The sequence below is a fragment of the Rhodnius prolixus genome, unplaced genomic scaffold (assembly GCF_049639745.1).
Source record: "Rhodnius prolixus isolate KJV_2025 unplaced genomic scaffold, Rpr scaffold_1, whole genome shotgun sequence".
Classification (NCBI taxonomy): domain Eukaryota; kingdom Metazoa; phylum Arthropoda; class Insecta; order Hemiptera; family Reduviidae; genus Rhodnius; species Rhodnius prolixus.
The window spans coordinates 48407198-48420761 of record NW_027411581.1 but is presented as its reverse complement, the minus strand read 5'-3'; the positions used below and the strand labels follow the sequence as shown (position 1 = coordinate 48420761).

Sequence of the window (13564 nt, the reverse complement as noted above, 5' to 3'; positions counted from 1 at the left end):
ATTAAATTGAGGGTTACCGCTGGGTAACTTCTCCACTCTGATATGTGTGGTATGTTGCTTATGCTTATAACGCAATAAAATGCGTTTATTGTAACTAAATAAATGAGTAAAAATAATAATTCTTATTATAAGTAACACCTGTCTATTACAAGGGTTCCCAACCTGAGGTGATATACCAGGGGTTGCGAGAAAAGTCCAGGTAAATAATAGGTTATTATTATTATTCAAATATTTTTATTTTTCAAGATTAAGATGTTCTTTGAGCTTGTTAGAAAACATCTCATTTGTTTCCGTTTTATGAGTATATTTTTTTATATACTCCCGGGGTTTGATATTTTTTTGTTATATTTAGGCTTGAGCAAAATACAAATTTCAGGGGATGTGAGGTTCGAGTGAAATTTCTTTAGGGCTAAGGGGCGAAAAAAAGGTTGGGAACCACTGCACTGTTATAACAAGGTGTTGTTTTCTTCATTTTTTTCAGTTGAAATTAGTAATCCTGCCACGAAAATTGCAGACTGAGTCAAATTTAGAAGTCATCTTTGTCTAAGGAAAGATTGCGGCTCCACTCATTCAAAAAAAAATAAAAAAAATGCTACAAAAACTCCTTCAGTAAAGTGGCACAGGCTTATTGCCCATTTTGGTTATACTGCCGAGTCCTAGTATCAAATTTGAACTTTCCATGATTTTCCGTTTTGCCGAGTTATGCAGACCATTTCAAAATATCAATTTTTCACACTCCAAAAATCTCAGAATCTTAAGATTTCCGATCTAAACTCAAAACCGAAAATCTGCAAGATCCCTGTAACTTCTCTTATGAATAACTTAGCAAGTAAAAATAAAGAGACCTTTGCAATTTTTAAAAAAATAATTTTTGAATATCAGTTCACAAATCACTGAGCTATTCCCTTCCTTACTACATAGGTTTTAGAACTAATTTTGTATTAATTTTTTCTTATACATAAAATGAAAAAATAAAACATTAAAAAAAAGATAATTGCGTTATTTTTAAGTGACAGAAAGTCATGCAGAATTTCAATTGTATACCAAGATTTTCTATTTAAATAAGCGACAATTATTGTTCTATAAAGCCTGATTAAAACGTATTTTGAACGTTTTGAAAAGATAAAATAGGAGAATGTTATGTTAATAAGAATTAAAACTAAATAAAAGAAGATGAAACGCGAGAAGTTTAAACTGAGATTACTCTGGCCACAAATGAGAATAAAACGCAGGTTCTAAACGCTGAGTTTGCCTAACTGCTGCTACACTATTTGCGGGACGCAACGCTACCGCTGCAATGTGCTTCTAACTTACTTTTGCAGTTAATATATATACATACGAGGGTCGTTTGAAAAGTCCGTGCAAAGTCAGAGAGATAGCACTACTGGCGCGTATCGAGGTTAGTAGCATCTCTTGGAAGAACACACACCAAGTTTCAGCCAGATCGGTCTATTTCTTTGTGTTTGGCATTCGTTTGAATCGAGGAAGTCGAGTGATTTTCAAAAAATGGACGAAAAAGAATTTCGTGTGTTGATTAAACACTACTTTATGAAAGGCAAAACGCCTCAGGTGACTAAAGAGAAGCTTGATAAACATTATGGTGACTCTGCACCTTCGATAAGAACAGTTTATAAGTGGTTTCAAAATTTTCGGAGTGGCCATATGGGCACAAATGACGCTGAACGTTCTGTACGCCCTGTTGAGGTTACTACTCCAGAAATCATTGATAAAATCCATGATATGGTGAAGGATGACAGAAGAGTGAAGGTGCGTGAGATTGCTAGTGCTGTGGGCATCTCGAATGAACGGGTACATAATATTTTGCATCAACATTTGGACATGACAAAGCTATCCGCAAGATGGGTGCCGCGATTGCTCACGCTTGACCAAAAACGAAATCGTGTGAAGTGTTGCAAGGACGGTTTGCAGCTGTTCCAGAAGAATCCGCAGGACTTTAAGCGTCGTTTCGTCACTGTGGATGAAACATGGATACATCACTACACTCCTGAGACCAAAGAACAATCTAAACAATGGGTTACCAAGGGGGAATCTGCGCCAAAAAAGGCGAAGACCGTTCCTTCGGCCGGAAAGATTATGGCGACTGTCTTTTGGGATTCGCAAGGAATAATCCTCATCGACTATCTGGAAAAGGGTAAAACTATTACAGGTGCATATTATCCATCGTTATTGGACCGTTTGAAAACCGAGCTGCAAGAAAAACGCCCACGATTGGCCCACAAAAAAGTCCTTTTCCATCACGACAACGCACCAGCTCACACCTCAGCAGTTGTGGTCGCAAAATTAATGGAAATAGGGTTCCAACTCGTTTCACATCCCCCCTATTCTCCAGACTTGGCTCACTCGGACTACTATTTGTTCCCCAATATGAAGAAATGTCTGGCGGGAAAAAGATTTTATTCAAACGAGGAGGTGATTGCAGAAACGAATGGCTATTTTTCAGACTTGGACAAATCCTATTATTCGGAAGGGATCAACAAACTAGAGCAGCGTTGGACGAAGTGTATAAGCCTAAAAGGAGACTATGTTGAAAATAAAAAAAGGTTACCCCAAAAAATTAAGTAGTTTTTATTTTTGCACGGACTTTTCAAACAACCCTCGTATTAAACATTTTTTACCGCAAACTGTTCTTCAGATGGTCCATTTATTTGCATTTCATTTTTCTAGCATTAAAAAAAGGCCCTATTTCCTAAAGTCATTAACTTCATTAGCTCTTACTTGTCCACTGATTTTCATAAGGAATTATCGTTTATATTAATTACAGAAAATTATTGATTACCGAGTTCAACTAACGCCTACACGAGCGTAACGAGTTATAAAACAACATTAAATTTACTATCTAAACATCGCTTAAAATAAATAATAGAACGTGCTTTTTCTAGAGGTATACACTTCAAGCTTTATCATCATTTGTATCGCGGTATCGCCATCTCTAGTACAGTGTACGTGTGAACACCAAAAGTTATAATTATGCACCCATGTCATTTTACAAATTTATACTCCAATCCCTTTTTTATGTCTGTTTTACAGTGCAATATGCTTGTTTGAATGTTGTACTATTTATTGGATTATTCGTTTAAAAATTATTCTAAGTAGGTAGTTCACATTTAAAAACAATTATTTCAGTACTTACTGTTTTGTAATGGTACTTTAGCGAAGCGTTTCTCAATCTTTTTGCTCCCCAGCCTAAGATTTCTTAGTCGTACCCACCTAATTCTTTATTTTATAAATTATTTCAATGTTACTAAAAATAAACGCATTATCTCAGCTAGATACTTATTGACTGGGATCAAGCTGATAGTACTTGTAATTGAGAATAATTTGTATTATATGTTCAAATTTAAGTAACTCATTGAGTCATTAGTGAACCCTACTCACATTCTAGCACTCCACTCTATATACTTGTTGACATATATAGTGAGAGAAAGAATGTGACGCAGTGTTGAAACTAGTGAAATTTAATGCGGGCACCGTGCCAAAACTCCTTAAATTTATGAAAATTAACTGTCTTCAGAGCAAAGGGACTACCGCGCGATAAAGGCTATTTAAAGTGCCAAAAGGAAATCTCTTACAAAAGAATGCATAATAATATAATTAAAAAGTTTTCTTTTCCCTTAAATATCGATCAAATTTGTGACAAATTCTTCTAGATACTTCTAAACCCTTTCCTAACTGATTCATTTGTGAACGGTACTTAAGTTTTTAGTCTTCTTCTAATTTAACTTGTCTAGAAATAAGTTTAATTAAGAACTGTTTTACTTTCAGCTGACGCGGCCTCTCTTGATGAAAGACTGTTTTAATTATTACAAAATTATATTATTATGTACTATTAACAATACAGTGTAACTAATACTTCTCCTGAAAGTTATTGAGTGATCTGACTATCTCGCAAATATTGTTAATAAAATCACTCCATCACTGTTAAAAGAAAGCATAGCGTTACTGGTGTAACAATCGACTTCCAACCTTGAACTTACAGTTTTACTCAGTTTAAAATGGCAAATAAAGTTTATGCACGTTTACTGACTGTTCCATTAAAGGCTACCTAAGAGAGAGAATTTCACTTTTATTTTTTCACAATAAAAATAAGCTCGTTTTCAGTAAATATTTTTATTTAACTGAGTTTTAAACTAATCTCCCCCTTAGGAGGGGCAAAGGAAAGCTGAGAATAATTATAGAAAAAAAAGACGGTCGAGTAGAGTCTAGTCTGAAGTTGTGAGCTGGACATTGGGTATATTTTGTTGTTTACCTCTAATCCAGAAAGGTTCTTCAAGCAAAATACATCGGCTTTCCCGGACTTAATATTACTTAAGTACTATACCGCAGGCATTTACTCGGGCGTACCTGAATCGTCTTTTTCTACCAATGGAGACGGTAGAATAATAGTTTTATCTAACTAAGACACTAACCGCAATACTGATTTACAAACATCATGAAACGAAACTGATTCCATACGTAGAAGCTGCTTCTGAATCTCTCCAAACCTATGGCAAAACTGTTCTACCTTTGTAGGTACTGGAATGGAATACCTTCGAAAAGTTAACAATCACAAAATCCGATGCTAATAATTTGGATTAAAGCGCTACTTCTTATCTGGAAACTCAATCAACACATTAAAATCTACTGAATCAGTTAACCCACTAATTAACAGAAATACTCCTCGATGTACTTCTCTATAAGACCCTATTTTGCCAAATTTGGCTAACAGCTAGCACAACTCACTGACAAAACGATTATACTCGTACTTCAGTACTGAACGTCCCATGGTTTACTAGGAACAGACAAATCCCGACATTCAAGCCACTCACCCCCCACGACCAACTAACAGAGAACTTCCTCCTCGCCCTTCATGCACTGCCATCTCCTACCACTGCTAAATAGCAGAGCCTTTCAAAAGACTGAAATTGAGACTTTATCTATTAAGCTGACTCATATTTAATTTGTAAATAATGATCATATGGCGTGAGTCACTTCCAACACTAAACTAGAGTTAAAAATACAGACAATTTTTAAATTCAGCATCTTTTGTAAAACCAACAATTTCACTAAGTAAGATTTTTTCGCTAATAAAACGTTGCTGATATTAACTGTATTGTTGTGCTCCTTGCAATTGAATTAACTTTACCGTTACATAGTCTACAGTGTACAAAAAGCAAACGACTTCCCTATAGAATGGCCGTTTCTCTAATTGCGGCAATTAACCATTACGACTTTGGCTTCTAAAGATATTAGCAGAGAGGAAAAGAAAATATCATTTGTAGCTTCTTTTCTGATACAATATCCAGATAGAAATGTAATCCACTTCTGAGAGTGGCAGTAAAATGATAAATATAACTAAGATAAAAGCGAAAGAGAATTAAGAAGGGTAGGTAATTTGAGCTCCCTGAAGTATTTTTTAGTTCTCCGCCTTCATTTTCCTGAGACTACAGAGTTCAGCAATACACTATAGTAGGTATGACTGAAAGGTCCACCGGTCACCCTTCAGAAGCACTGCAGACTTTATTTATTTGCTTGCCATTCCATTTCTGTTTTGTGTAAACCTTGGTTTACATAATGCGAATAACCAGAAGTAAAAGTAAAGTAATCGGCTCTTTATCAGGCGTGTCTTATCGTCCAACTACTGAATTTAGTATCCGTGTATAGATAATCAGTAATGAGACCCATGCTGCAGTGCTTCCTTGTTCCCATAACCTGAGCGCTGTTTAGTACTGTAATATTTCTAGCAAAGATGGGCGAAACTCAGGCTTTCAAGCTTTACCCATAAGCAGCTCATTAAAATTCCTGAATCAAATCAAATGAATTGAGTTGTGATATCAGACCACAAAATAACCGCACAAAAAACTAGCAGAAAAGGACCATGGTCATCGACAACTCAACTTGCAATAACGCACTTAGCGCAGTTTGTTATTCAACAGTCAAGAATTGATAAATTTAAGATTAACAATTTCAATTAATTAATGGAGAAGATATTTTAGAATGTTTCTTTTAAGATTATTTATTAGAATTTCTTTAAAAAGAGCGCTCTTTTTTCAAGTATTTAAAGTTTCAATTTTACTTGGACTTTTTTTTTAGTTAATATTTTTGTTTTACCTCTTAGAAACAAAGAGCGGCCTGTCAAAGGAAATGATATTCTTTTAGAGTTTGAGATAATAATTTGAAAAGAAAGCGTTAAAGTCATCTACAGTTACTTCGGGATAAACTCTGCATTTATTTGCTTTTATAATATTCAAGGACAAGTACACTCTGATTTTAATCTTCCTTGTAAAAATGAAACAATTAATAATTACAAGATAAGTATGCAGCCGAATATCTTTATATATTCTTCAAAGAAATGTTTCAGAAACACGCTTTCTTAACGGAGGAATAATTTAAAACAAAATGAAAAAAAATAATAATAAAATATTACCTGTAGTTGAAGTGCAGTATTTAAGCGCATAAAAATTAATCTTATAAATTCCATAATAAAATATATGTTCTATCCGCAATGCTAGCCTAATTTACAAATATTTCTTACATTTTCTTTAATGCTACATTTAACACGTGATTTATACTTGAATTGCGTGCGCCTCATACTGAAGATATTCTGTTTTATTTTAATACCTAGGGGAGAAAATCTCTTTTCAAAAAAAAATTTACATTTAAAAACAGATCATTTAATGTTTCATATTTTTAATTCAATATTGTTTGTTTAAACAATTAAAAATTTAATCTTCATTCAGGATGGAAATTTATTTCAAAGTTCAAGCCTAAGTAGGCTTACATTAATCGGAAAATATAAAGTAGGTTAGTGAAGTTGTCTAAATAGGTAAAACTTTGGTAGGAAATTTGTTTTCTAAAATTTTCAAAAACATCAAATATTTTAAGATTAAAAAAAGAAGAACCACAATTTCTTAATCTTTAAGCCAAGTTGGAAGGATCAAACTAAAAGGGAAGGTGTTTCTTCTTCTCTAAATTAATTTATTTTATCTGTAAATACTTTCAACGCTCATAATTTCAATCTTCCTCTATTATTTACATCAAGAGTTAGTCAATTGACCGACTCACATGAAACCCTCAATGTCTTCAAGTCTGCCTTTTTATGAGGTACCATTCAAAGCAGCATTTTCTCGTTCAGTGATAATTCAAATCTTGTTAAGAATTGAAAGAAATAATCTTGACATTTATTTTTTGGTTTGAATATTTGATTATTTCAGTTTCTTTATTTATTTGATTTTGTTTTTACCAAATGAAATACTGAATCAAATCAAATTTCTGAGCCTTAAAATTTCCTAATAAGAAACCACATAAAGATGTTAGAATTGAAAAATAATAATAATAAAATAAAAAAGAATTTTGAACACTTTGTATTTGTTTCATACAAGGCCAGTTTAAAAACTTTGGAAACCGTCATAGTGCTTAAAACAAATATTCCATGAAAGATTAGTACCTAATTATTAAATATGTGAAAAACACTGAAAAATAACTAATGAATTATCTCCAAGTACTCACAATAAAGGGTGGAAAAATTCCAGAAGAATGATATTAATATATCGATAAGTTAAGAAGATCGACACGATACCTTTGCATTTTTATTTATTTTAATGATTTATTTATTTGATTTGTTATTTATTTTATACACGTATGTTTTTTTTTTTTTGAATACACACGTAAAGACGGACGGAGCAAGACTGCCGATGGTAAACTGGTTTCAGTTGGAAGTGTAGGTCACCAGATTGGGGGTCGGACACCCACTTCTTGGGGCAGTATGAAAACGGGCGCCAGTTGAAGCGCTTGCGCTGCCCCAAAACACTGCCGCACTTCATCTGGCCTGCTTCAAACTTTCCCGTCTTATGTCAACTTCCTTCCTCTTGCCGTCTCTCCTTTTCATGTTTTCCAGCCTTAGATACACAAGCTTGTGGCGGCCAAGAGAAGAGATAGGACGTAACCGGCTTTCACCCTCCTTGATCAAGGTTCATATTTAGGTTACGGACTCATACTGTTTGATGTTGATGTAATCGTTTTGTTTTTCTTATATTCTGTTTTTATTTTTTTTATTGAAGGTTTACCCTGATTGCTTTACATTGGCTGTACACTACGACGTTGGTCCCATTATAACCTACGGTTTTTGAGGTATGTTGGCCGAATATTGAACCACCGAACATCTCTTGAAAATCTTCAACAGTGTGCAGTGATTAGCTCGTATGATGTTCACAGAAACCTCTAAGAAACCTACTGCAGTGCTGGGAGTTTTACTAGGTTTAGCTCACTAAAGAAAGGACCAGCACGCATCGGCTGATTTCTTCTAGACACATAAGTTCATATGCCAGACATGTGAAGACAACTAAGTAATGAGCTCAACCAGTTTCTACTTTAAGCGAGACCAATCTCAAGTTACTGAGGACATCCCGAAGTTGGATGGGTATCAGATTATTCTGGAGACTGCCTCTTTACAAGGTTCCACAAGAGAATCTAGAACTATCAATCTATGATCTTATCTCTTTCCTATGTAAATAACATTTCTCCTGGTTTGATAGTCGTAATATTAAGCTACTACTCACAAATTGACTCCCAAAGTGCTTCCATTCTCTTTGCCCCCACTATTGTCCTAGATAACATCAAGCATATCTACCCCTGAAATCTGTTTCGTCATTTGTCAGACCTTCGTAGTCCGCTTTGTAAGCGTCTATTCTTCCCGCCACGGACACATTTACTTTTAGAAACTGATGCGTTTGAAGATCTTACAACAGACAGGAGAGTGTGTATGTCGACCTTTCGTTCACACTGGCCACGGAACTCTGTATCTTTATTTAAAGAACCAGTTTTATAGGAAATTTCCTCACAATTAAATGAAATTCCTTTAAGAAGTAGAGGGATCAAGCTCCTGAAAACTTACCTCCGTGTTTGTTGATTTGCCTTAATGAATTACTAAAATCCATGAATGCTTTATATTCCTAACTAGTTAAATAGCTATAGTAACATTATCGAATGATTAAGAAAAGAATTTCTTTCGATCAGAACTTAATAAAGAAATAAACATAGAAATAGAAAAGTATAACGTGAAATTTTCAAATGAAAACCACGTTCACTTCCTAATGGTATTTCAATAATTTCTGTGATTGTGAATCCTTTTTTTAAGCTGTTTGTAAGCATTGGTTGTACGGTACTAACATTCCAATAAATAACTTGCTGCCTAGCCCTCTTGATCAAGAATGGTCTACTGGCACAGAGGTTAGGCGTGTCTGGCATTCCATTCCCAATGTAAGAACATTCCCGCATATCAGATCAATTTCATCGAGTTGCACTGAATGTGTTAATTTAACAGAAAAGTGAGTAAAGCTTCAAGAATATTTAATTTCACTCTGTTTCCAACAAAACTCGTTCATGAAATATTATGAAATTAAGTTTTTTTTTTGTTTTTTTTTGTTTTTTTTTTTGTGAGTGAGATGGGGCCGCACTGACTATTAAGGATATTAGCGCCCAAACTTATTTTTACACCACATGTGCACACTCTACGTAGGCACATCACGGAGAAACGTTACTTTGAATCGTACTAAGCGCGACTAAAAGTATGAAAGCTAACTAGCTCTTTATACTGAAATAATTTAGGCGCCACGGTAGCCGAGTGGGTTAAGAGGCGAGACCTGCAAAGCTAATATGCGTTGTAGTACTGGGTTCGATTCCTGGTCTTGGCCTTGGATTTTATTTAATGGTTAAATGAGAAATACGAGTAGTAAAGTATGTTTGCTAGTCGCCTCCGTCCACGACACCTAGTAAATGGTAGTTGGACGTTAAGCCCCGCCTGAAAAAATAGGCGATTACTTTACTTTACTTTTACTGAAATAATTTATAGCAATGCCTTCGTCGAACTGTTTTTAATTTACCCTACTCAAAATAGCAAGAAAGAAAACAATCCTTGGCTCTAATTGACGTAGAAGTCAACCTCTACAAGTTTTCTTTATGAATTTAAGGGAAAAGTCAAGAAAACGTGGAAATGTATATTTGTATTTGCAGTTTTGTGGTTAGAATTGATCAAGAGATGAAATTATAGAATGAAAGGATTAAATCATTTAAGATCAGGTAACACTAATTAAGCTAAGCGATACCACTACAAATTACATAGTCTGGGCTATGGGTTAGTGGACAGTATAACCGCTAACCTTGCAGCGTTTGTAAAGGATTACCGCTTTTTCAAGAAAGAGTATTCGAGCTTAATCTCAGCCAATATGCAGTTTAGTTATTTGATGGAAAACGCCGACGTTTTCCAAACGAAAAATTATAAATATTTCTTGGATGCCACAATTAGGCCATAAAATAAACAAGTGAGATAAAGAAAACATAAGTAACAGTCTGGAAAAATTAGGATGCCTGAATTAACTTTTACACTATAATAAATACAGACAATAATTTCCTGTTATAAACTTTAAAAAGAGTAGAATATTGTTTTAAGAGCCATTAAATTAATTGTATTTTTTCCTAACTCTATTGAAAACATTTCTGCCACTAAAGATGTTGTCAGAATGAATTACTTGGCAGTATCAGAGGGAGTCTGTTCTCAAAGTGAGCACATTTAGGGTCAAGAAGGTAAGTCCTTGCAGTGTCTTCACTTTACCTCTAAGGTGCTTTCCTAGCTAACAGCAGTGGACAAGTTTTTTAGGGCTGATTAGTGGTAAAGGCGATTCAGGCTGAAAATTGGTAACTCAGTCCACCTATTCGTTAACATATACAGGGTGTATGCGGAGTGGTCGAAACTTCGGGAGGTGATTTAGCAGCTCAGTGCTACTGTATTTTTTACTTCCGTTTTATTAAATAATGATTGTTGAAAACTAAAATGGTTACTTTTCTTTTTGTTCCTTCTCCAAAATTTGACATTTGAGTAAATTAGTAGTGAAAGGTCGGTTACGCAAAATCCTAGTTTTTTGCATTTACACCCCTTCGTTCGGGGTAGGGTTTTATTAAAAACCAAAACAATCCATGTGGTCTTGAAGCTCAATAAATGCGCAACTTTTTCTGAAATTACGTGACTCCTTGATTCATTAATTATTGAAAAAATGCAGTTGAAAATTTTAACAAAAATCAGAGAGACCGGTTTTTTTTAGACATTAAAGTAAAAATTTCATTGTTATAAAAAACGTTTTGAGGCTTGTATAAAGCAGATTTATAAGAAATTTAATGCTCTTTCGTTCGGAATAAGCAGATTTGTTGTAGGATAAAGGATAGAAAAGTTACGGCCGTTTTTATGGCGAAAAACGCGAATATCGACGGAAAAGTTAAAAATGCAAATATCTTGGACACTATTGAGAATCGGGCCAAAGTGAATAGAATATTTTTTGTTGCATTTGAGCTGCTGAATCACCTCCCGAAGTTTCGACCACTCCTCCGCATACACCCTGTATGGCCCGCAATGTGACCGATCTGATTCCTTATCTTCTCCTAGCTTCCTCAAAGCAACTGAAAATTCGCGCTTCTTTAGACCATTGCCAGAAATCGCAATAAATCAGTTTGCAACACTGCTATTCTGTTAATGCAATTATAAGTAACCATACTAATAAATAAATACAAATTTATTAATTATACACAAGAAGGAGGCAACTTACAGAAAGTTTGGTTAAGAATGTCGTCTCTTTGTTCAATCTCTTTTTTTCAGTTCATTTGAGATCAGTATTACTAACTTATCCCTTGAATTCCAACTTTACGATGCGCTCCAGTTGTCAATGTGTTGTATAAAACTATGGACATCTCCGCAGGTTCCCCCAACAAATATCAATAGATTGCACAATAAGGTAACGTGAAATTAAAGGATCTCCCAAGATTAAGTTCTGACAACAAGCGATACTAACTATATTCTATTATAAATTAAATAAATCCGAACGAAACTAAGATTTATGCTGTTTAGTTAAGAATTAAGATGTGTAATTGTGAAATATGGATTTGGGCAAGTGTGAGTCGTGGAATGGCCTGTGGTGTATCAAGAGAATATGATTGGCTCAGGCTGTTCGACTCATCTCATTGGCCTAGAACAGAGAAAGTTTCCCTCACCGTTTATTACTGACCCTCTTTCCGCTCTAATTTCACTTCTTACAGTCGTAACCTTCTCTCACAGCAATGAAAATGCTAACTGTTCTCTGCCATTAGAAGTTATTGGTTCCCGAACAAAATACATGTAGAATAGAGCATGTAGAATAGTGTACAAACATTAAATGTCAGCCGGGAAATTTCTAAATGATTCTCTGTCTCAGTAGACGTAAAGTTCATCTATTGTTCAATAAAGCTTTATTGCACACACATAAAGCTTGATTAGCCATTTGATTGGCGTATGTATTGATGAGATAGAATCTATGCAAACTACCTTTATCATTTAGAGATGAAGTGATCCAGACATTCCAGGAAGTTGATAATAGTTTCAATAGTGTACACAATATTGGTGTACTTAATATAAGGTTGTCTGTTTATCGTAAACATTTAGCTCTTAATAACGGAAGACATTAAAACATGATTTAATTAAATACCACACACTATTTTTACCTGATTTCATTGTTTAGTTTGTTATAAATTCACACTATCTTTATTTTAAAGAAATATTTCATTATTTTTGTGCCATATTTATTTATTGCCCAAAATCATAAAATAAAAACTAAGTTCTAAATATAATCCCATGAAGAAAACAATAATAATAGTGAACGAACAAAATGAAACTTATATAGAAAACTCAGAACAAAATAAGATTTAAAAATCTTAAATTTAAAAAAAATTTGTACATGATTAGTAATTTGCTTTACAAGTAGTTGAATTTTCAGGCCACATTTAAGAAATATCAGTAACACAAATTTTATATAAACTTCTTCAGCGGAGTTACAAGAAAATAAGTGAACTTTCTACCACCAGAAAGTGTCTCTGATATTAATCAAATCTGTTCACATAAGAACTGTTCACTTGATGTTCTTTATTTATCCTGATGTTTTGTTTGCTTCTTTACTATCTTTCAAGATTAACAGATTTATTAGAGGAGTGTCAATTATTGAAATTTCAAATGCCAAGACTAAATGATGGTCAGAATTCCCTAGCTTCCCATTATATAGAAACAAAAATTCCATTGTTTCCAGTGTATACTGCCCGAACAGTGGGCAAAATGTGACTTTGAAAGTGCCTGCATTGGCATCCGAGTGTAATTCTATAAGTTATGAATTCAAGAGAAGCGAATAATGCTACTCTGAAAATGAAGCAAATCCAACCTTCAGCGACGAAACAATCCAAGTATTTTTATGTAGGATATAAGTCCTCCTACGCGTGAAGAAAAAAAACGGATTATTTGACTTTAAATTAATTCTTATTGTCACATTTAGTTCATTCGTTCTTAAATATGTGTATTAAAATTATTTCACCTTTCACCAAAGAAGTGTATCGCTCTCCTCTCGAAACTTTTGAAGAAGTCTCTAGTAATTAAGTAATTATTTATTTAAATTATTTTAATTCTGCAAGAGACCTTTGCAAAAGATAAAATTAAAACCGTCTCACTAACAAGTGATTCATTAACCGGAATTAATTTAATGTTGCTTGAAATTGTTAGCTT

The 13564-nt window shown here is 34.1% G+C and overlaps 1 protein-coding gene across 2 annotated transcripts in view; it reads right to left on the bottom strand.

The window, feature by feature from the left end:
* Nucleotides 1-8250, bottom strand: part of LOC141461438 (uncharacterized) — a 603016-nt gene extending 594766 nt beyond the window's left edge. Inside the window, exon 1 of one of the 2 annotated variants that reach the window (XR_012462853.1) lies at nucleotides 7507-8250. The gene's annotated coding sequence lies outside the window, so the exon portion shown is untranslated. The remainder of the gene's footprint in view (nucleotides 1-7506) is intronic. The other variant, XM_074142577.1, reaches the window with a different exon arrangement.
* Between the last annotated feature and the right edge of the window lie 5314 nt (nucleotides 8251-13564).